This window comes from Chiloscyllium plagiosum, unplaced genomic scaffold (assembly GCF_037043375.1).
Source record: "Chiloscyllium plagiosum isolate Xiang-an unplaced genomic scaffold, Cpla_swu_hap1 HiC_scaffold_22, whole genome shotgun sequence".
Classification (NCBI taxonomy): domain Eukaryota; kingdom Metazoa; phylum Chordata; class Chondrichthyes; order Orectolobiformes; family Hemiscylliidae; genus Chiloscyllium; species Chiloscyllium plagiosum.
The window spans coordinates 29,645,278-29,667,705 of NW_028270160.1; the positions used below are offsets into that span (position 1 = coordinate 29,645,278).

At 38.8% G+C, this 22,428-nt stretch overlaps 1 protein-coding gene across 11 annotated transcripts in view; it reads left to right on the forward strand.

The window, feature by feature from the left end:
* LOC122547955 (uncharacterized) overlaps positions 1-22,428 on the forward strand; it is a 281,415-nt gene that overhangs the window by 14,664 nt on the left and 244,323 nt on the right. For 9 of the 11 annotated variants that reach the window (XM_087998903.1, XM_087998905.1, XM_087998909.1 and 6 more), the window contains exon 1: positions 5,431-5,581. The exons of the other annotated variants lie outside the window; for them this stretch is intronic. The gene's annotated coding sequence lies outside the window, so the exon portion shown is untranslated. Of the gene's footprint in view, positions 1-5,430; positions 5,582-22,428 lie in introns of those variants that run through there. 11 annotated transcript variants of the gene reach the window in all.

Here is a 22,428-nt window from a genome sequence, read left to right on the forward strand (position 1 = left end):
AGCCATCCCTTTACTTGTAAACATCTGCCCCCAGTCAGCTTTTGAAAGTTCTTGCCTAATACCATCAAAATTAGCCTTCCTTCAATTTAGAACTTCAACTGTTAGATCGAATCTATCCTTTTCCATCACTATTTTAAAATAAATCGAATTATGGTCGCTGGCTCCTAAGTAGTTCCCCCACTGACACCTCAGTCACCTGCCCTGCCTTATTTTCCAAGAGTAGGTCAAACTTTGCACCTTCTCTAGTAGGTACATCCACATACTGACTCAAAATTTTCTTGTACACTCAAATTCCTCTCAATCTTAACCCATAACACTATGGCAGTCCCGGTCTATGTTTGAAAAGTTAAAATCTACAATAACTACCCTATTATTCTTACAGATAACTGAGATTTCCTTCCAAATTTGTTTCTCAATTTCCTGCTGACAATTAGGGGGTCTATAACACAATCCTAATCAGGTGATCATCCCTTTCCTATTTCTCAGTTCCAACCAAAAAACTCCCTGGATGTATTTCTGGGAATATCCTCCCTAAGTACAGCTGTAATGCAACCCATTATCAAAAATGCCACTCCCCCTTCTCTCTCTCTATCCTGGAACAATAAGCTGCCAGTCCTGTCCGTCCCTGAGTCATGTTTCTGTAATTGCTATGATATCCCAATCCCATGTTCCTAACCATGTCCTGAGTTCATCTGCCTTCCCTGTTAAGCCTCTTGCATTGAAAGAAATGCAGTTTAATTTGCAGCCCTACCTTGTTCTTTGCTTTGCCCCTGCCTGCCTTGACTGTTTGACTTGCTTCTTTTCTCAACTGTACCAGTCTCAGATTGATCTCTTTCCTCACTATCTCCCTAGGTCTGTTTCCCCACCTTCTTACCAGTTTAAATCCTCCCAAGCAGCTGTAGCAAATCTTCCTGCCAGTGTATTAGTCCCCTTCCAATTCAGATGCAATTCTCCTTCTTGTACAGGTTACTTCTACCCCAGAAGAGATTCCAATGATCCAAAAATGTGAACCCTTCTCACCTGCACCAGCTTCTCAGCCACACATTCATCTCCTCTATCCTCCTATTCCTACCCTCACTAGCTGGTATCACCAGGAGTAATCCAGATATTACTACCATCCTGCCTAACTCTCTGTAATTTCCCTTCAGAATCTCACCCTTTTCCCTTCCTTATGATATTGTTTCCAATGTGTACAATGACCTCCTGCTGGGCCCTCTTCCCCCCTTGAGAACGTTCTGCACTCTCTCCAAGATATCCTTGATCCTGGTAGCTGGGAAACAACACACCATTTTGATTTTTCCTGCCGGCCACAGACCAGAGAGGTCCCCTAACACAAATTGATGCTTGGAACTCGACATACTCCTCTCTACATTAGAGCCTGTCTAGATATCAGAAACCTGGCTGTTCATGCTACATACTCCTAAAAGTCCATCACCCCCTACATTTTCCAAAACAGCATATTTGTTTGAAATGGGGATAGTCACAGAAGACTCCTGTACTACCTGCCTACTTCTCCTACTTTTCTTGGAGTTAACCCATCTACCTGACTGTGTCTGTGACTTTTCGCCCTTCCTATAACTGCCATCCATCACACTTCCCAGCTCTTGTAAATTCCTCATTGCCTCGAACTGTTGTCCAACGGATCGATTTGATTTGACAGGATTTGGAACTAACATTTATTGCAGATATAACCCTCAGTAATACGTAAACTCTCTCGAAACTCCCACATCTAGCAAGAAGAGCATATCACTCTCCTAAAGGCCATTTTGCTCCTTCCAATCCACAGACCCAGAAAATAGCACTGTCTTATTGCTCTACAAAACACTGCTCTAGGCTAACTTAATACTTTTGGCTTATATTTTTAAAATTTAATCCAAAAGCAAATCCCAATAAAAACATAATCAAGAAATAACCCACTCTACTCACTGTAGTAGATTTACAACAAGGCTATACTTAAAACTATTCATGTATCTGTTTTGGTGCTGTGACCTCTCCCAAACAGGTTCCTTCAAGATCAGTTGTGAATTTTGCTGTTTGTTAAGTTTTCCTAGACACACTCCAATGTCCGTTGGTACATGAATTCAAACAGCAAAGACAGTAACTGCTCAGATTCACTGCTGTGTCAGTTAGCAGTGTAAGTTTCTTCTCTCTCTCACTTACAGACCATGTGCTCACTACCTTTGTCTGTCTTTCTCCCTTTTAAAAGGGGCCATTGTTTTGACTTTTTTCCTCCAAAGTTCATTGCTGCCATATTTAACATTACATAAGGGTTCAATGGAGAGAAGGTGTTTCCACTTTCATGCAAAACAAAACCAATATTTACATCTAATACGGAACTTACTCTTCCTCAGGGAGTAATTGCAGTGAATAGTATTGATGTATTTAAGGTCAAATTTAATCGACATATGAGGGAGAAAGGAAAAGGAGCATAAGTTGATGGGTTAGATGAACAAAAGGCTCTTGTGGACCATAAATGATGTATGGACATGTTGGGCTGAATAGGCAAAAGTGAGGACTGCAGATGCTGGAAACCAGAGTCTAGATTAGAGTGGTGCTGGAAAAGCACAGCAGGTCAGGCAACATCCGAGGAGCAGGAAAATCGGTGTTTTGGGCAAAAGCCCTTCATCAGAAATGTTGGGCTGAATGTCTGCATCTGTCCTGTATTTTGTAATGTTTGTAATGTTTGAATGCAACAGTCATGAAGAATGCAATACTGTTTGGCTCTATCTTTGTTGAAACATTTCTTCTATCCTTCCTCTTTGGAGTTTTTATATTTCTGATATCTACTTATTATATTTTTGGAACTCTATATTTAATGTACTTCTGAAGCCTTTGACTGCTTTTTCCATTTCCTCAGTGCCTTTCTAAATGCTTCTTATCAGTCACATGAGAGCAGAGAGAAACATTTTGGAATTCACTTGAGTTCTGAGAAGTTAATGATAAATAATGTAAAAGTTTTTCTTGTAAGGTTAAGTGAGGGGAGAAAAATCTCCACAGGGGTTGATTTCATGTGTCAGTTGTCTTTAGTGAGCACTACATATTCATTTTGCTCTTCTGAGTCTCAAAGACCAAAGACTTACCTTTTGTGACCTTTGAACTGAGAGGCAAACATTCTATCAACAGAACCACAGATACTGAGGGTGGGAAATTACTTAATTACATCCTATGGCAACTACAGGACCATTCCAGACAGGGAATCTGACTCCTCAATGTGGCTCTTCTGTAATTGCTCTTTCTCAAACTCACACAAACTCAAGCACTGGTTTTTTTCCAGGGAATGCGGCATTCTAGGCTTCTTTGCTACCTTTTTGCTCTGTTGCTATGGCTGTGGTGACTTGAGCAACATATTTTTCCTTTGTTCTGCACAACTTTTCCCTGTGATTGCCTTTTTACAAGCTCTGCCAATTGTTCCAAATGTGGCATATTTTATTCTTTCTATGAACTTATGTGGTCATCCACAGCTCTTGCCATTTTTTTCTCTGTTTGGTGTATATATTTTCGTTGCTTTCTCATTACATCGACCTTGTTGCCTCACTTTTGACTTAACTAGAAGCTGATCCTTTGAGTAGTCAGTACTTTTGTCTGTTTTGACTTTTCTGGCAGTGATTACAGCTTGCAATAACGTAAACTTGTTCTTTCTGAGTAACACTTTCTGTACTGACAACCCCAAATTAATTCATCTTTCAACCTTTCATCCATGTCCTTAGACTTACATTTTCTGCCTGCATTTTTCAGTCTTGTTACAAAGTTGTTAGGGGCAGCACAGTGGCTCAATTGTTAGCACTATTGCCTCTCAGCACCAGGGAGCCATGTTCAATTCCACCCTCGGGCAACTATCAATGTGGAGTTTGCACGTTCTCCCTGGTTCTACATGGGTTTTCTCCCACAGTTCAAAGATGTGGCGGATTTGGTGGAATGGCCATTTTAAATTGCCCATAGTATCCAGGGATGGGTAAACTGAGGGCATTAGCCATGGAAAATGCAGGGTTACAGGGAAAGGGTGGGTCTGGGTGGGATGCTGTATGGAATGTCGGTGTGGACTCAATGGGCTGAATGGCCTCCTTCCTTACTGTGGGGTTTCTGTGATTCAATGAAAGTTGTCAATAGGTTCACCTATCTCCTGTCTGAGACCTTAAAATTCACTCCAGTAGACTTGATGTTTGATATTGCTCGGAGATGAGTGTTGAATTTTTCAAAGCATTTTTTGTAAATTTTTGCTGTTGTCTTCAATAAACACTGAGCTGGTAAATAATTTAATCCTTCATCACTTACCCACAAAACAGTACAACTGAACCTCCCTTTATTTCTGTGCTTTCCAAGAAACTACGGAATGTCAGTCAGCACTTTTGTTGAAATTTCTCAATTAGCTCTTTGACATCGTGAACATTTCAATTCATTACCTGCTTGAATTCAGTTTTTCATTTCTACACAAGTTACTCGGGTTTTCTTCTGGCACTAATACAGGTTAATTTAAATTTTTTTAAACAATTTAAATATTTAAGTTTGCTCACTTTTGCAAACGTGCAATGTCGTTTGGTTTTACTTCTGATTCCCAACTGTTTGAAATAATGAAATAAAGATGAAAGCTCTGTTTAATTCTCACTTGCCAAGCTCATTGATAGAACTCTGGCATTGGCTGATGTTGCATTACAAAGAACCTTATTTTCCAAAGCAGCCATGAATGTAACCCCACTGGAACACTGACACATGCAACTGATTTTTGGCTAATTAGTTCTAAGCTTGTAATAGACACTACAACAATATATAACATAACCTTCAGAAGTATCTGAAGCACTTGAGATAAGTTGCACAAGTTTGCTGTTTCCAATGAAATCATTGAGTTTACACAAAAATAAGCCTTTCTATTTCACTGACCACTTACCTTTTGATTCCACCTTTTATATAGCACCTTCAAATCACATTGGGGAAAGCCAGAGGAGGGTGGAATAACATTGGGATCGTGGTGTAGTGTGCCTTTTTGTGATTTTCCTAGTTCTCTCACCCTGAAACCATCATTATTGGGCTGGGAGAATTCAACATTTAGTATCACTGAAACTCAATGCTGCCTACATTCTAGTCAGACAGAATCTGCCAAAAAGCCAAGAGAATGGCTCACTCAAGGGCATTTGAAATGACAGGACAAATTGTATTTCAATTAATAAAACTAAATAAGATATAAGCCAAAGTGCTTAAATTAAAACATAACCAGTTTTGTTTTCCTTAAAACAGAAAAATAGATTTTCAGAATGTGAAATACAGTTTGTTTTGTGGTTACCTATGTCAGTGATACACGTACACATGTCAGCTGACTCTCTGCTTTTTTTAATCTGTCAGCATCAAATTCACGTAGAAAGCTGACATGCCATAGCTCTGGAGCTTCAGGGTCAGATTCTTTACACATCAGTTAGATCAGCTAGAGTGTTCTCAACCATGAGCCAACAAACATTAATAGCACACTTTCATGTGATACCCTGTATGCTCGGTCATAAAACAGGGATTTCGTACAGCAAAGCACAGATTTTCAATCGTAAGATTGGAATACTAAGAATATATAAAATGAATTCAAGAACTGATTGATCTGGTAAGTCAAATAATGGCATCTTTTCATTTCAAGATGTTTTCTGTTGTGCAATATTTTACAGAATCTAATGTTTAAGAGATTCTAACAATACAGAAGCAAAACACTATAGTGTTTTCAGTCTAGAATTATAGAACAATTCTACTGTCTGATTAAAATAGTAATTATATCTTATTACCAATGATAAATAATGACTATATGCTGCTTTGTCTATTTTGTGTTTTCTCTGTCAGTGGTAAGCATATAGATTATGTGAAGCATCACCCATTGCTTTTGAGAATATTGTAATATTTTTTGATTTTTACTCCAGATAGCTTTCTCCAAATTGATATTTCAGAACATTCCTGTGGGTGATCCCTCATATTTTCTAGCTCATTTATAACTTTATATGTACCTTTATCTGAGTAATATCTATGTAATTGTACTATATTTAAAGTACTATGTTGTCTACTTAGAGTACTGTGCAAAGGATAGGGAGGTACAGGAGAAGGTGCAATTAAGTTTACAAAACATTATATCCAAATTGAGGTTATGACTGTAAGGAAAAACTAACAGACTGGGGCTCCTTCCTCTTGGAAAGGGAAGTCTGAGGGAGACTTCAGGGGAATTGTTGGGAGTCCAACACTCTGGCAACAAAAAGAAGATAGTCCTGAATAAATCAAATAAACAACTCAGAAGAAACTTCTTTCCTCAGGGGATGGTCAGAAATGGACCCCAACACCATAAAGAGTTGTTGAGCCAAGTGGCATTGGTGCAGCTCAGTGGAAGCCAGATAAATATATGAAGGAGAAATAAATTGAAGGATCTTCTGGTTGAGCAAGGGTGAACAAAGTTTGTTTTGGAGCATAAACACTGGCACCAGTTGACTTAAATTACATGCTACTGTGCCCAACAGTCTATTTAATTCTATATAGTTAGCTCAGGGATCAAACAGAAAATACTTGTTCTCGTATTTCAACTTACCGGTAATATCACACCCTTACATGACCTTTGAAAAAGAGTGCAAAATACTTCTCACTAGATCATAGTTTAGATTATAGCACTGATTTTAACTTATAATGTGAATCGAAATGGAGTCCTGCTGTACAGAAAGTTCCCATGATGTCATCAAAGTGAGTTAATTTTGGCTTCCATGTCTCATCTAATATGGGCAGTGCAGAATTCAGTTGAGCCCCTAAAGCCTATATCAATCAGGAAAGCTCTGCTTAAAGGAGCTTTGAATGTCACTGCATTGCTCAAAGTGATGGCGTCAGGAATGTGTTGGAGGACCACCTCTGATTTTTCTGATCCCACCTTCGAGTTCCTGAGTAAAAGATTACAGCAAGATGAGAAGACATTGTTCCCCGAAAACCATAGGACCAAACCAGGCCACGCATATCGATCTGGACGCAGTCAATGCCAACAACATCACTGAGCAATTGAGTGTGGCAAGAGGTTCAATGATCAAGTGCAGCAATGATGAATTTCTATCACTCTGCCATAATACTTCTTTCACCCCCTCCACACCATTCTCAATGAGTGCCTTATCACTATGATAGACGACAGAATCAAAGTGGCAGCATGTTTATTTCTTATTTTATACAAATGTGTTCCTGTACTCTCTTTGCAACATGCACCAATAAAATTTTCTTTGCATCTTAATACATGGACAACTAGTTATTCTTCCTAAAACTCCTACTTTAGGTAACACATAAGAAATTTAATCAACTCCCAAATTCATTGCATTTTGCTTTTTCACTACCTCCCAACACATGCAGTATATAAATAAATATCAACTTACTTTTTGACCACAATTCACAAATTTATGACCTCTCTTTCTGCAGGATAGGCAAGTGAATAATTCAAATGAGAGGTATAAGATAGTGAAGAGACAATTATGGCCAGCACCCAAGAACATCAAGAAGGGTTGGATATTAATGAAACTGGCAATGTCTTGAGAAACAGAATATTCAGCAACCTTCACAATTTCAAGCTAAATTTTCAAGACTTTTAATATCCAGCTATTCAATGACACCCAAACACATCTCTTTTCTCTTCAAACCACATTCCTCTCAGCAGCAAGGACCATTTGAAGAAGATAGTTTGGAGGAGTGAGGAGGACAATCCTCCTGAAGATGCACCAAAACACGTGTTATTCCTCTCATGCAGTAGAAGAGAGATTGGCACTCATGTGACTTAGGTAGTTAGACAATGACAGCTCAGTGAGCAGCAGTGAAAACTGAATGCAGAGAAGCCGAAGGGTGAATCTACTGGAGGAGAAGGTTCCAGTAATACATTCATTTGTGTCCAGCTCCACAATGCAAAGAAAACTGCTTGTTACACTAGATATGGGATTGCTGAAAGTTGTTGGTTATGTTGCATAAGGTAATGGCTCTGAAAGAATTGACATTGAAGTTATATTGTGTTTCACCCAGTCTAATTATGTCATAGTCTCTGGGTGGAGAAACTGGCAGTCTAGCATCTCTGGCTCCTGATAGTTTTAAATAATTGTGCTTAGCTAAACATCATAACTTATATCAATTGCTATCATGCAATAAACTAACTTTTGTTATGGAAGGCAAGAGCCTTTTCTTCCCAGGCCTCACAAGTGATCTATCCTTTATCACCAATAATTTGATTAGATCTTAGACTCGGTAAAGTAAATAAAATTTGAGGCAATACAATACCCTCAACCACCCAAAGCCCAAATGCCTGGTTGGTGTTTTGGTGTCTGAATGACAGCATATCTGCCATTGTAACATCTTTGACATGATCGCTGGAAATCTCTGCATACTCTGTGATTATGTACTGAAGTCAATGTAAGGATGACACACTTTTCAACCATGATGGGATGAGCTCCTGTGACTTGCTTATTACACTTGCGCAACTGCAGACATGCCAGAAGTGCCAGGCAGATGATTGAACCTTGGGATCCTCCTGATATTCCTAGCATCATTAAAACCGGTCTTCAGCCAATGCAATTCAGCATTTCAAGAAACTTCAAACTAAAAATAAAGGCTATGGACCCTGACAACATCTTGCGACAGTACTAAAGACTTGTAGGAGAAAGTAAGGACTGCAGATGCTGGAGATCAGAGTTGAGAGTGTGGTGCTGGAAAAGCACAGCAGGTCAAAGTAGCATCCGAGGAGCAGGAGAATCGATGTTTTGGGCATAAGCCCTTCATCAGGATTGAGGCCTCTCCTGATGAAACGTTTATGCCTGAAACATCAATTCTCTGACAAAAGACTTGTGCTCCACAGCTAGCTATGCCACATGTCAAGCTGTTCTGGTACAGGTATAATACTACCATCTTCCTGGCAATATGTCACATTGCGCTGATGTGTTCTATTCACTTAAAGCGGGACAAATTCAACCCAACCAATTACCATGCTATAAATCCACTCTCAGACATCAGCAAATTGATGGAAACGGTCACCGATAGTGCCATCGAGCATCACTTAGCAGATCCCCATGGGAGACTGGTGAGCAAGGTTAGGTCTCACGGAATACATGGAGAACTAGCCATTTGGATACAGAACTGGTTCAAAGTAGAAGACAGAGGGTGGTGGTGGAGGGTTGTTTTTCAGATTGGAGGCCTGTGACCAGTGGAGTGCCACAAGGATCAGTGCTGGGTCCACTACTTTTCGTCATTTATATAAATGATTTGGATGTGAGCATAAGAGGTATAGTTAGTAAGTTTGCAGATGACAACAAAATTGGAGGCGTAGTGAACAGTGAAGAAGGTTACTTCAGATTACAACAGGATCTTGATCAGATAGGCCAATGGGCTGAGAAGTGGTAGATGGAATTTAATTCAGATAAATATGAGGTACTGCATTTTGGGAAAGCAAATCGTAGCAGGACATATACACTTAATGGTAAGATCCTAGGGAGTGTTGCTGAACAAAGAGACTTGGAGTGCAGGTTCATAGCTCCTTGAAAGTGGAGTCGCAGGTAAATAGAATAGTGAAGAAGGCGTTTGGTATGCTTTCCTTTATCGGTCAGAGTATTGAGAACAGGAGTTGGGAGGATATGTTACAGGTGTACAGGACGTTGGTTAGACCACTGTTGGAATATTTATAGCAATTCTGGTCTCCTTCCTATCAGAAAGATGCTGTGAAACTTGAAAGGGTTCAGAAAAGTTTTACAAGGATGTTGCCAGGGTTGGAGGATTTGAACTATAGGGAGGGGTTGAATAGGCTGGGGCTGTTTTCCCTGGAGTTTCAGAGGCTGAGGGATGACCTTATAGAGTATTACAAAATATGAGGGGCATGGATGGGATAAATAGACAAGGTCTTTTCCCTGGGGTAGGGGAGTCCAGAACTAGAGGGCATAGGTTTAAGGTGAGAGGGGAAAGGTATAAAAGAGACTTAAGGGGCAACGTTTTCATGCAGAGGGTGGTGTGTGTATGGAATGAGCTGCCAGAGGAAGTGGTGGAGGCTAGTACAATTGCAACATTTAAAAGGCATCTGGATGGGTATATGAATAGGAAGAGTTTGGAGGGATATGGGCTGGGTGCTGGCAGTTGGGACTGGATTAATTTCGGATATTTGGTCGGCATGGACAAGTTGGACTGAAGGGTCTGTTTCCGTGCTGTACATCTCTATGACTCTATGACTCTATGCATAGGAAAACAGCCACCTGCAACACCATCCTGACTTGGATCCAATTCACAATTCCTTCATTTCATTGAGTTAATATCCTCAAACTTTCTTTCTGATGTACATATCACTGCACCAAGGACAGAATCCTCCCAGGTACCAAACAATGGGCATCGACAAGGAAGATGGGAGGTGGGAGAATCACATGAGATAGGCAGTGAGGAGATTCCTGACATTGAGAGCTAAAAGTCCCAATTTTGACCAAATATTGAAGCAAGACACATTACAGGACCCGCTCCATGGGCAGAAAATGCAAGCAACATCCATTCAGCAGGACCCCAAGGTGGCAGTCACCAAAACTGGAAGCCAATTTTCCTCTGACTGACAAGTCTGGAGCAATTAACAGGAAATGTGCAAGGTAGCCACAGACTGCCAGTGCTTGACTTGGAGCATGGCAGAGCTTTAAAGACCTTCCTGCTGTTGGTGGCCAACACTGCTATCTGTAGCATGTGGGAAAATACAATGCGTGGTGTATCATAGGGATATGTAGTGTATCAGTAATGAGGAAAGTTCAGGAAGATAGTGTGTGAAAACTCACTTGGGCTCACTAAGATAAACTACCCATTAAACTTGCCAAAAATGACAGCCGATTTCCAGTAGGCATCAGCCCTATATGTTTCAACCAAGTTGCCTCTTACCTTTCCAAGTAACAGACATTTCATTTTTGAAGTTATACAGAGATATTTCAGTCAGAAGTAAGCTTGTAGCTTTGGAAGAATCAAATTAGTAGGAGTAAGCATCAGAGAAAAATGCAACATAAATGTAATTCAGAGTGACAAAAGCTTTTTAGGGCAACATTTTGAATATTTTTATGCTATTGAGCATTCTGGAAAGATTTACACTTGTGAAACTGTTGTGTATACACTGGAATGATTCCAGTATAAACTTGGCTATCCAAAAAAAAATTCAACAAGTTCGAAAGTAAGCTGAGATGAAAATTCACCTTATTAGTCCTTGTGCATGATACTTAGATGTCAAATCATAAGTCTCGACATTGCTGTTATATGGTCAACCAATAAAGCGTGGGATATAAGAGGATCATTCTTTTTCTCTTAGTTGGTTACATTTCTGTGGTTAGAGAAATGAGAACAAGAGCCAAGAAAACAGACTAGGAGAAAATAAACAGCAAATGAAGTCTGTAATGAACAGAACTGACTGCATTCTTTGAACTAAATTTCCTTCAAAGGAAACAGCTCTGCAGGCATTATTTCATTAGTTCATATTAGCCTGCATCACTGAACAAATAGTTATCCTGTAAGGTCAATATTATAATTTTAAACAACTTTGCTTTCACTTTGATATGCAAAATGAGGCCAACTGGTAATAATATAAATTAGTCAGGCCACATTAGTTTAGCTAGAGTTGTTTGATTTAATCAGCTTTTTGGATTATTGGAGCAGATCTTATGGTGGTAATTAAAAAAAGTATGGTATCCATGGTGATGGCTGTGACATCTTAGCAATAAACAATGACTTGAAGCTGATATATTTTGCCACTACTAAAGCACTAGTATTGCGTAGTTGGATTCATGCTTAAAGAATGAACAATGGAAAAGTAAAGGAATGTTACTATAGATGTGAATATATATAGTAACATTTTCCACTTTATACTAAATAACACGGTACCAACTCAGGAGGAGTATGCAGTTTCTCTGATCCTACTACTCCACTACTTGCAACACAAATTTAATGTTTGTAGTGACCCACTGAAGTAACATGCCATATATTAAACGCTACTATTCCCAGAGTCATACCAAATATTACAGATTTCTTTTAATGTACACATAATATCCCAACTTACCTCATTTTCAGGTCAGAAAGCACAGACCAGGTTTCTGTGCTGATCAAGATTTATTATTCATTGCAAGAAATTCGATTTTAGCTACAGGTAAATGGATATAAACCATTGCCTATAACATGACAAGCTAAAGTCCTCATCCCTTTATAAAGTCTCCCTTTACCTGCACACAATTATAAATTCTTGAAGGGGAAAAAAGACAATGTGAAATGCTCAAGGTTACTGTCAGTCAAGATCCTAGCTTAAGAGGATGGGAATCACAAAACAGAGGAGGCTGTCACTGGGATCTTCAAACACAATTCATTCAAGAATTGCTGAAATATCAGAGGGCTATTCTAGAGATCAACTGGATCTGGGTTTTTGTTCTCTCAGAAGGACATCGGATGAGGTAGGTGGCTTTTCTCTCTCTCTCTCTCTCTCTCTTTCTCAGCAGGCTGTGCCCAGACTGAACTCTCAACCTTATCAAAAACAAAATTGCAAATTCAGGCATGTGATTTTCAGTGAATAAGTGCAAACAATTATCTTAAGCCATGTGATTTCCAGAACGTAGAGTACCTTTAAACAAATCCCAATATCCTTTTAAGTGACCATTTTAAAAAATCTGATATGTCTCAGGTCCTTTTTTAAATGAACCACAGACCACAATTGTTTTAAATAGGAATCCTCAAAGATCAATAATCAAGTGCCTTTTCTAACAATAGTTTTTGTTAAAAGTGGGTAAAGGAGAAAAAGACCTTCAAGAGAATTAATGAATTGAATTGAATTTATTGTCATGTGTACTGAGACACGGTGAAAAGCATTGTCTTGTGAGCAATACAGGCAGATCACATAGTTAAATAGCACAGATAAGTAAATAACAGGTAAACAGCAGCAAACCAAAAACATAGGTACAGGCAAATGCTAACAGTTTCTACCCTAACAATAGTAGGGTAGAAACTGTTTTAAAACTGGCTGGTGTGTGTGTTCAGGCTTCTGTACCTTCTCCCCAATGGTAGAGATTGTAGAAAAGTATTGCCAGGGTGGAATGGATCTTTGTGAATGCTGGCAGCCTTTCCTTGACAGTAGGCCTGGTAGATAGATTCTATAGATGGTAGGTTAGTCTTTGTGATTGGCTGGGCCGAGTTCACCACTATCTGTAACCGCCTCCCATCTTGAATGGTACAGTTGCCATACTAGGTAGTGATACATCCAGAAAGAATGCTCAGATGGCGCACCTGTAAAAGTTGGCAAGAGTATTCGCTGTCACGCCAAATTTTCTTAGCTGCCTGAGGAAGAAGAGACGTTGTTGGGCCTTTGTAACCAGTGCGTCCACATGAAGAATCCAAGAAAGTTTATTGTTGATGATCACTCCCCGGAGCTTGACATTCTCCATTCATTCCACCTCTGTGCTGTTAATGTGTAGGGGACATGAATAACATCCTGCCGAAAGTCAATATTGAGTTCCTTGGTTTCGTCGGCATTGAGAGGTAGGTTGTTCTCAGTGCACTGTTTTTCCATATCTTCCATCTCCCGTCTGTAGTCTGTTTCATCGCCATCTGAGATTCGACTGACTATGGTGGTGTCATCAGCGAACTTGTAAATGGCATTAGTCTGGTATTTGGCGACGCAGTCATGGGTATACAGCGAGTACAGTACGGGGCTGAGTACGGACTCCTGGGGGGCTCCAGTGTTGAGTGTTAGTGAGGATGAAATCTTGTCCCCAATCTTCACTGATTGTGGACTGTGCGTCAGGAAGCTAAGAATTCAGTTGCAGAGAATGGGGCTTAGTCCGAAATCACTAAGTTTAGTAATCAGTCTCGAGGGGATAATAGTGCTGAAATTAGGAAACTGAATTAAGAAAACTGCGTAATTTAATAAACACAATGAATTTATAAACAAATCATGTATCAGTTTAAATATCAACAGTTAGCTAAAAGTCATACTGCAGTAAGTTGTGACATTTCTAACTAGCTCTCAATTTATCTGTTCAGACTCAGAGGTGAAGAATGTCAAATTAGAGAGATGATGCATTATTCTGTTGCCCTTGAAAGTATTACATGAAATTTATTTTCTCTATCCTGCTGATCTTCATCTAAATACTTTCTTGCAAACATTTCTTGTCAAGATTAAGGACTCCTTTTTAATCAAGCTTTTCCTTTAAGTTGATTACTCTGATGTTGGAGATCAGCTTATTACCTGACATTATTTATTTCTTGGTGTGCCTACTAATTATGTAAAACATTCAGATCTCATTTGCAGATCATGTCTAATATCAATACTCAATGAAGCAAGTGATCACAATTTCAAAAAATAAAACAAAACCAGACTGTTTAAAGAACCCTGTAATTGTGGACTTGCAACTAGAAAACACAGAAAGCAGCAACAATGTGAAATGCTTGCAAACATGAGTCCTTGAAAATGATGATGGAAATTCCTATCAAGATTATTGCTAAAATTAGTTTGAATTCCTTCATTCTGTATGAACAAAATCAAGAGCCACTGTGAACCATATATTCACATTCACTTAATGTAACAGATGCTTTTGGCCTATCTTGCAATGGCAATCTATTTTATAGCTCAATGAAGATACACAATTATCCCATGGGTATTTATACAGAACCCCAAGATACATGTAATATATCAGCTAACGTATAAAATAGTAAATCTTTTCTACTTTATTTTTTCATTTTTGCCCCATGTAATGTATCAGCACAGCCATTTTAAGATTTAACTATCTGCTCAATTCCCATATGATATATCTAGCTATATTGTTTTTTGGGGGATTTTGAGATTTATACTGGAATCATAAACCTATTTGGCATTTGGGAATTGTGTAAACACCATGAATTCTTCAACAGTCAGCACAGAACTGCCAGTCACGAGGTAAATCACTGTTGTCACATTTGTTGAAGTGGCTGTAAGTGTAAGAAAGAGTCAGGAAAACTAACACATTCCTGTTTGATTACAATATAACACATTCACACTTTGAATGAAGCATTTCAAAATAAATGATTCAATATAATAGGTTAGCACCACCAGTGTCACAAAACAATAATGGCACAATGGGACACTAGTGCTATAATCTATCCCTGGAATATGTTGAGATCACAATAAATGGTAGTAATATGAAATCCCATTTTAGCTATTACAGAAGTATTTCAAAAGCAAAGACATAACACTAAAAATGTGAAAAATGTTATTTTAATTATTCTCATTTCTTTGTTGATTGAAAGTAAGAGTGAAACTGTGAGCCTTTTATATGACTCAAAACCACACCATCTCAAAAAGAAACACATTCTGAAATGTCTGTGTGAATATCATGGTAGGTTTCAAATCATTGAAACAGTTTTGTGTTGATGTTCCATTCTCCAGGATAAAGGTAGGTGGTAATGGGGAGGACTGGGTGTTGGATGGAACTACAGCTCATGTTGCAGCTGTATAGAGCTTTAGTTTGGCCACATTTGGAATGTTGTATACAGTTCTGGTTGCCACACAAACAGAAGGATGTGAAAGCTTTGGAGAGAGTTTGTTGGTGCAGGGTCACAATTTAGGTTTCACAAACAGAGTGTATTGAAACTGATTGAATTGTGTTAGAAGGTTTGTGCTTTGTTATCTCACTCTGTAAATAAATGTAACATTGAGTAACTGTTAACTCCAGTTTCTCCTTTCACCATTGGGATTTCTGAAATTGAACAGTGGGGCTTATTGGATATCTCAGTTGAGGAGCTATCATCGTCACAATGGGCCAAAGGGCATCCTTCTATGCTGTATTGTTTGGTAGTCAAACATGTTAAACTTGAAAGCGTGCAAAAATGTTTACAAGAATGTTGCCAGGGTTGGAAGGTTTGAGCTATAGAGGCTAATAGACTGGGCTATTTTCCCCAAAGCCTTGAAGTCTGAGGTTGACTAAATCGTAAGGACCATGAATAGAGTGAAAAGCCAAAGTCTTTTTTCCGAGGGTAGTGAGTCCAAAACTAGAGGGCATAGGTTTAAAGCTAGAGGAGAAAGATGTAAAAAGGACCTCAGGGCCAACTTTTTCATGCAGAGAGTGGTGCATGTATGGAATAAGCTGCCTGAGGAGAGGGTGGAGACTGGTACATTTACAATATTTAAAATACATCTGCATGTGTATATGAATAGGAACAGTTTAGAGGGATATGGGACAAATGCTGACAAATTGAACTAGATTAATTTATGATATCTGGTTGGCAAGGACAGGTTGGTCCAAAAGGCTTGCTTCCATGCTGTACAACTCTATCACTCTGAAATAAGACGTAATTCTAGTTATACTACATTTATTTTTACATATGTTTTAATTTTCAAACAATGGTGTCTTTTTACATATTCGTAAATAACAAGAATATAATTAAATACAAAGTAGTCAGTTGTAAGTTTCCTTGCATACATAACAATGATTTTCTCCAATTCTTGTTGCTCCATTCATTGTAAAATCTCTTCACCCAAGATCTTCAGCATCACTTGAATAATGTTACTAGAAATTATTGTATATTATCTCTTGTGCTTTCTTATAAATTGGAATAATCCTCCTTTTCTAAAGCATATAGCCTATTTTTTCCCATGTCAGACATTTTTTGTTACACTTGTTCAACATATTTTGCTCTCATGACAGCAAGCTATATCTGATCAATGGATCAAACAGAGCAAATTGTGATTGACATATATAATATAAATTAATTGATGGTCAGTTAATGAATTTCAAAACTATTGGAGGGGTATGCAGGTCCTGGATACATTCTGCATCAAAAATAATTTTAACTGTGCACAGATCTGTTTTTCAACCTGATCTTGTTTTATTTCTCTGTCTTGAATTAAACAGAATTTTGATGTAGCCTACTTAGACGTTGTATTTTGATAGTAAATTACATTAGCTTTATGAAGGTACTTTTTATAAAATTGAAAAACTATTTCACTATCTAGAAGAGTAATAACACAAATGAACAAAAAATGAAAAAGCAATAAATCTGAAGTATGAATTATCTTTCTGTCAGCTGTATCCATTATTATGTGATTAAAGGGTGCCAATGATCCAGGGATTAATTTCTTCTCATAAGACAAACAAAAGCTGGAAACGTGACAGAAATGGCAAAATTTGACTAAAAAGAAAATAAACAATAATGGCTAAAAAAAAATTAATTGCATGTTTTAAAGTGCATCTCTGGTTAGGAGACAGAATTCTGTGTTATAGGATGAGTTTGAAGGCATGTATTGTTTAGGTAAGATTGAGGAAACCCATTTGAAAACAAACAAACATTTTGCAAGAAGAATAAAAGATAGTGAATGGTGTTTTCACAGAACTAACATCAATATTAAGGTAAAACCTATAAGATATTTTTTCATAATACTCTACATTTTTAATCAATTTTCTTTCATCCGTACCATTTATTTGTTGAATGGATAGTGAATTAAGATGTGTAATTTTTTATGGGTATTTCAATACAATTTATTTTTGAGTTTGAATTTTGAATTAGTGCTATGTTGGATTTGGTCCACATGACTGGCGGTGTTTAATGATTAAATTGCATGTCTTTATGAAGCTGTGGTTTATTAAGAAAACAATAGGGAGAGGGAGTTCTTGCAAGCGAATAGGAATTTGCTTAAATTGGAAGAGTTTTTCTGAGTGAAGAAAGTAAACAGTGTGGTGCATGAGGCTTCTGTTTAAAGGATCCAGATTCTTTTTAAGCTTACAGAAACACCCACTGCTCAGAAAGCAATTTTAATTTCAATTTTGCACAAGTTCTGATTGGAGCTGAATATTTAAAACAATTGATCCTGAAGAAACGTGATAGTTTAGAACTGCTAAGAAATAGATTATCTCAGTGTAAAGAGTTTACTTTGAAAATTTCCAGAATTGTTGGGTACACCCTTGGAGAGATTATTTGAAGCTGAGAAAGTCAGTTCTGAGAACACTTAAGGAAGAGACTATCAAATTCTCAAGACTGGGAATTGAAGTATCAGTTAATTTAAGCCCTGTGGATATGATAGAGAAGTGAATTCTCTCCACGGTTGAGTACTATAAATATGTGCTTTGAAATCTTTAAATTTGTGTTATACATAAATAGCTTGACTAATTCTATTTTGCCAAGGTGGCAGAATTGCAATCTTATGTTTCAGTCAATTACCATTTTGGTAACACCTAATAAAAGGAACAAAAATGACCTATCAAGCCAGGTTTCCAGTGATAAGATCAGCTGGGATCATAAGAGGATTTCATGGACATCTTGCTCCCAGGTCATCATTAATATCACTTGAAGCGTGTGAAAGTCTGAAATTCAGCATTACTGAGTCAATCATCTTCCATTTCATTGTTGCTCCTTGGTTTTATTCAAATCAGTTACTCAAGATGGTTATGTTTATAAAGTTGGTTACAGAGCACCACCTGAGTTAGACTCATTATTTTTGTCAGGGCACACTATGCACAGTCCTAGACTCCATATCATGAAAATAATCTAGAATCAGTGAAAAAAGTGCAAATACATTTGTAAGGTGATGCCAAACTTCAGAGAGCATAGCCATCAGGAAAGACAGGGCAAGCTATAGTTCCTTTCACTGGAAAGGAAAAGTCTGACAGGTGACTTTTTGGAGGTATTTGGTTCAATAAGTTAAACATAAGACAGTGCTTCGTCTTCTGGGGCAATCTGAAATTCAGAGGACATAAGTATCAGAAAGTCAGTAATAAATCCTGAAAGAATTTCAGGAGCAACGTCTTAACAGAGATATTGGTAACAATATGGAATTCACAACAATGTGGACTTAATGCATGGAACAGTTTGAGTTCATTTAAGTGGAAATTGGAAAAGTACATAAGGGAGAAAGGAATAGGAAGATATTATTGAATTGATGAGAGGAAATAATATGAAAGGAGGCTATATGGAGTAGAAGCACCTGCTTAGAGTTATTGCTCCAGATGACATCATTCTGCAGTTAAATTTTGTGCAATTCTATGTGAGAATTGTGGGAATATCCTTGCATCCTTAGCGTTGATGTTTTATCACACTGAATAGCTAAGTACCTGCACCTCCACACACATCATCTATTGCTTCCTCTGCACCCGATGTGGCCTCCTCTATATTGGGGAGACAGGCCGCCTACTTGTGGAGCGTTTCAGAGAACACCTCTGGGACACCCGGACCAACCAACCAACCCAACCACCCTGTGGCTCAACACTTCAACTCCCCCTCCCACTCCACCAAGGATATGCAGGTCTTTGGACTCCTCCATCGCCAGATCACAACAACACAACGGTTGGAGGAAGAGCGCCTCATCTTCCGCCTAGGAACCCTCCAACCACAAGGGATGAACTCGGATTTCACCAGTTTCCTCATTTCCCCTCCCCCACCTTGTCTCAGTCAAATCCCTCGAACTCAGCACCGCCTTCCTAACCCGCAATCTTCTTCCTGACCTCTCCGCCCCCACCCCACTCTGACCTATCACCCTCACCTTGACCTCTTTCCACCTATCACATTTCCGACGCCCCTCCCCCAAGTTCCTCCTCCCTACCTTTTATCTTAGCCTGCTGGACAAACTTTGCTCATTCCTGAAGAAGGGCTTATGCCCGAAACGTCGATTCTCCTGTTCCCCGGATGCTGCCTGACCTGCTGCGTTTTTCCAGCAACACATTTTCAGCTCTGAATAGCTAAGTAACCACATAAACTCAATCACTTGTTATGGTAGCTTGGGTATGTTGATTTCTCATTTGAATAAATAGTTATCATTGTTTTCAGTTTTCTCATTGTGATAGTCATTCCTTCTCCATTCTTTTCTAATTTCCCACGTTAATTTGCAGTAATGGTGAGGTGTTATGAAGAACCATGGATCATTCCAGTATTACCAATGTGATTGCTTGCTTTGATTCCAATGTATTTGCAAACTTATCAGATTATTAAACAATGGAAATCTATATATAGAATAAAAATTGAAAACAATCAGTTAAATTGATCTTTGTTGGCACTGTGATACATCCATATCAAACTCTCTGGAGGATTTAAACTAGTTTAGCAGGGGGCATGAGACCCTCAGCAATAGCAAAACAGGAGATAACACTGAGGCTGATACAGAAGTTAAAGAAAGTAAATGAAATAGATTAGAGAGTCAAGAACATGGCAGAGAATGAGGAAAGACTAATGAAATAAATGCATTTTTTCAATGCAAGAGGCCTGACAAGTAAGGCAAATGAACTTAGTGCATGGATGGGAACGTAGGATTGGGATATTGATAGCTATTACAGAAGCATGACTGAGGGAGGGACTGGATTGGCAGCTCAATGTTCCGAGTACAGATGCTATAGGAAGGAGAGAAGGGGAGGCAAGAGAGGACAAGAAGTAGTGTTTTTGATTAGGGAAAACATCTTGGCACTATTTAAATGAGGGTATTCTTGGGGGATCATCCAGTGAAGCTAAATGGGTGGAACTGACGAAATAAGAAGGGGGTGATCACTTTGATCAGATTGTACTATAGGCCCCCCAATAGTCAGTGGGAAATTGAGGAGCAAATATATTGGGAAATCGCAGATAGCTGTAAGAATATTAGGGTTGTAATAGTAGGGGAATTTAGCTTTCCAAATATAGACTGAGGCTGCCATAATGTTAGGGACTGAGTCTGGAAGAATTTGTTAAGTGTGTTTCTCAATCAATATGTCAAAGGCCTAATGTCAAAGTGGGCAAAGCACGACCTACTCTTTGGAAATAAAGCAGGGCAAATGACTGAGGTGCTATTGGGGGGAGCACTTTTGGATCAGTGGCCATAATTCTACAAGTTTTTAAATAGTTATGGAAAAGGACAGGCCTGGTCCATAAATTAATGTTCTAAATTGAGGTAAGGCCAATTTTAGATGATATCAGACAGGAATTTTCAAACGTTGATGGGGGAGGCTGTTCACAGGTAAAGGGACTCTGGCAAATGGAAGGCTTTCAAAAGCAAGATAATGGGAGTTCAGGGACACTATGTTCCTGTTAGCATGTAGGGCAGGCTGGCAGTAGTAGGGAACACTAGATGACTACATATATTGGGGCTCTGCTCAAGAAAAACAAGGAGCCAAATGTCTGATATAGACAGCTGGGGTCAAGTGAACCGCTTGTCGAATGTGAGGATGTAGGAGTACATTTAAGAGGGAAATCAGGAGGACAAAAAGAGGACATGAGATGGCTTTGATAGATACAGTTAAGGAGAATCCAAAGAGATTCTACAAGTATATTAAAGGCAAAAGAATAACTAGGGAGAGAATAGAACCCCTTAAAGATCAACAAAGCCATCTATATATGGAACCAAAGGACCTGGGTGTGATCCTAAATGAATATTTGGTGTCACTATTTACTGTGGGGAAGACATGAAAGCTAGGAAACTCAGGGAAATAAATAATGATGTCTTGAAAAGGGTCCATATTACAGAAGAAGAGTCCTGGAGCTCTTAAAATGCATAAAGGTAAATAAAACCCGAGGATCTGATCAAGTGTATTGCAAGATATTGTGGGAAGCAACTGCGAGGCCCCGAGCAGAGATATTTGTATCATCAACAGCCAGTTGTGAGCTGCCAGAAGAGTGGAGGGAGGCTATAAGGAAAGGCCAGGGAACTATAGACCGGTGAGCCTGATGTCAGTGGTAGGTAAGTTGTTGGAGGGGATTCTGAGAGACAGGATGTTCATGCATTTCGAAGGGCAATGACTGTTTAGGCTTAGTCAGCATGGCTTTGTGCATGGGAAATTATGTCTCACAAACTTGTTTGAGGTTTTGGAAGAAATGATCAAGAACATAGATGAAGGCAGAGTAGTAGACAAGGCCTTCGACAAAGCTCCACATGGTAGACTGTTTGGCAAGGTCAGATCACGTGGGACCCAGGGAAGCTAGCCAATTGGATACAAAATTGCTTAATGGTAGAGAGTTGTTGTTCAGAATGAAAGCCTGTGCTGCAAGATTGGTTCCGAGTCCACTGAAGTTTGTCATTTATATAAATAATTTGGATGAGAACATAGAAGCATGATTAGTAAAATTGCAGATGGAAAGAGTGCAAAAATGGTTTACAAGGATATTACTGACACTGGAGGGTTTGAGTTACGAGAGAGACAAGATAGTTTGGGAGTTTTTTTCCTGGAGCGTAGGAAGCTGAAGGGTGATCTTACAGAGATTTATAAAATCATGAGGAGCATAGATAAGGTGAACAAGCAAGGACTTTTCCCCAGGATAAAGGAATCCAAATTAGAAGATATAGTCTTATGGTGAAAGGGAAAAGCTTTGGAGGGATCTGAAGGACAACTTTTTCACACACAGAGTGGTGCATATGTAGTTACAACCTATTCAGCCTCTCCCTCCAACACTGGCAAGATCCTTGTAAATCTTTTCTGCACCCTTTCAAGTTTAACAACATCTTTCCTTTAGCAGGATGACCAGAATTGAATGCAGTGTTCCAAAAGTAGCCTAATC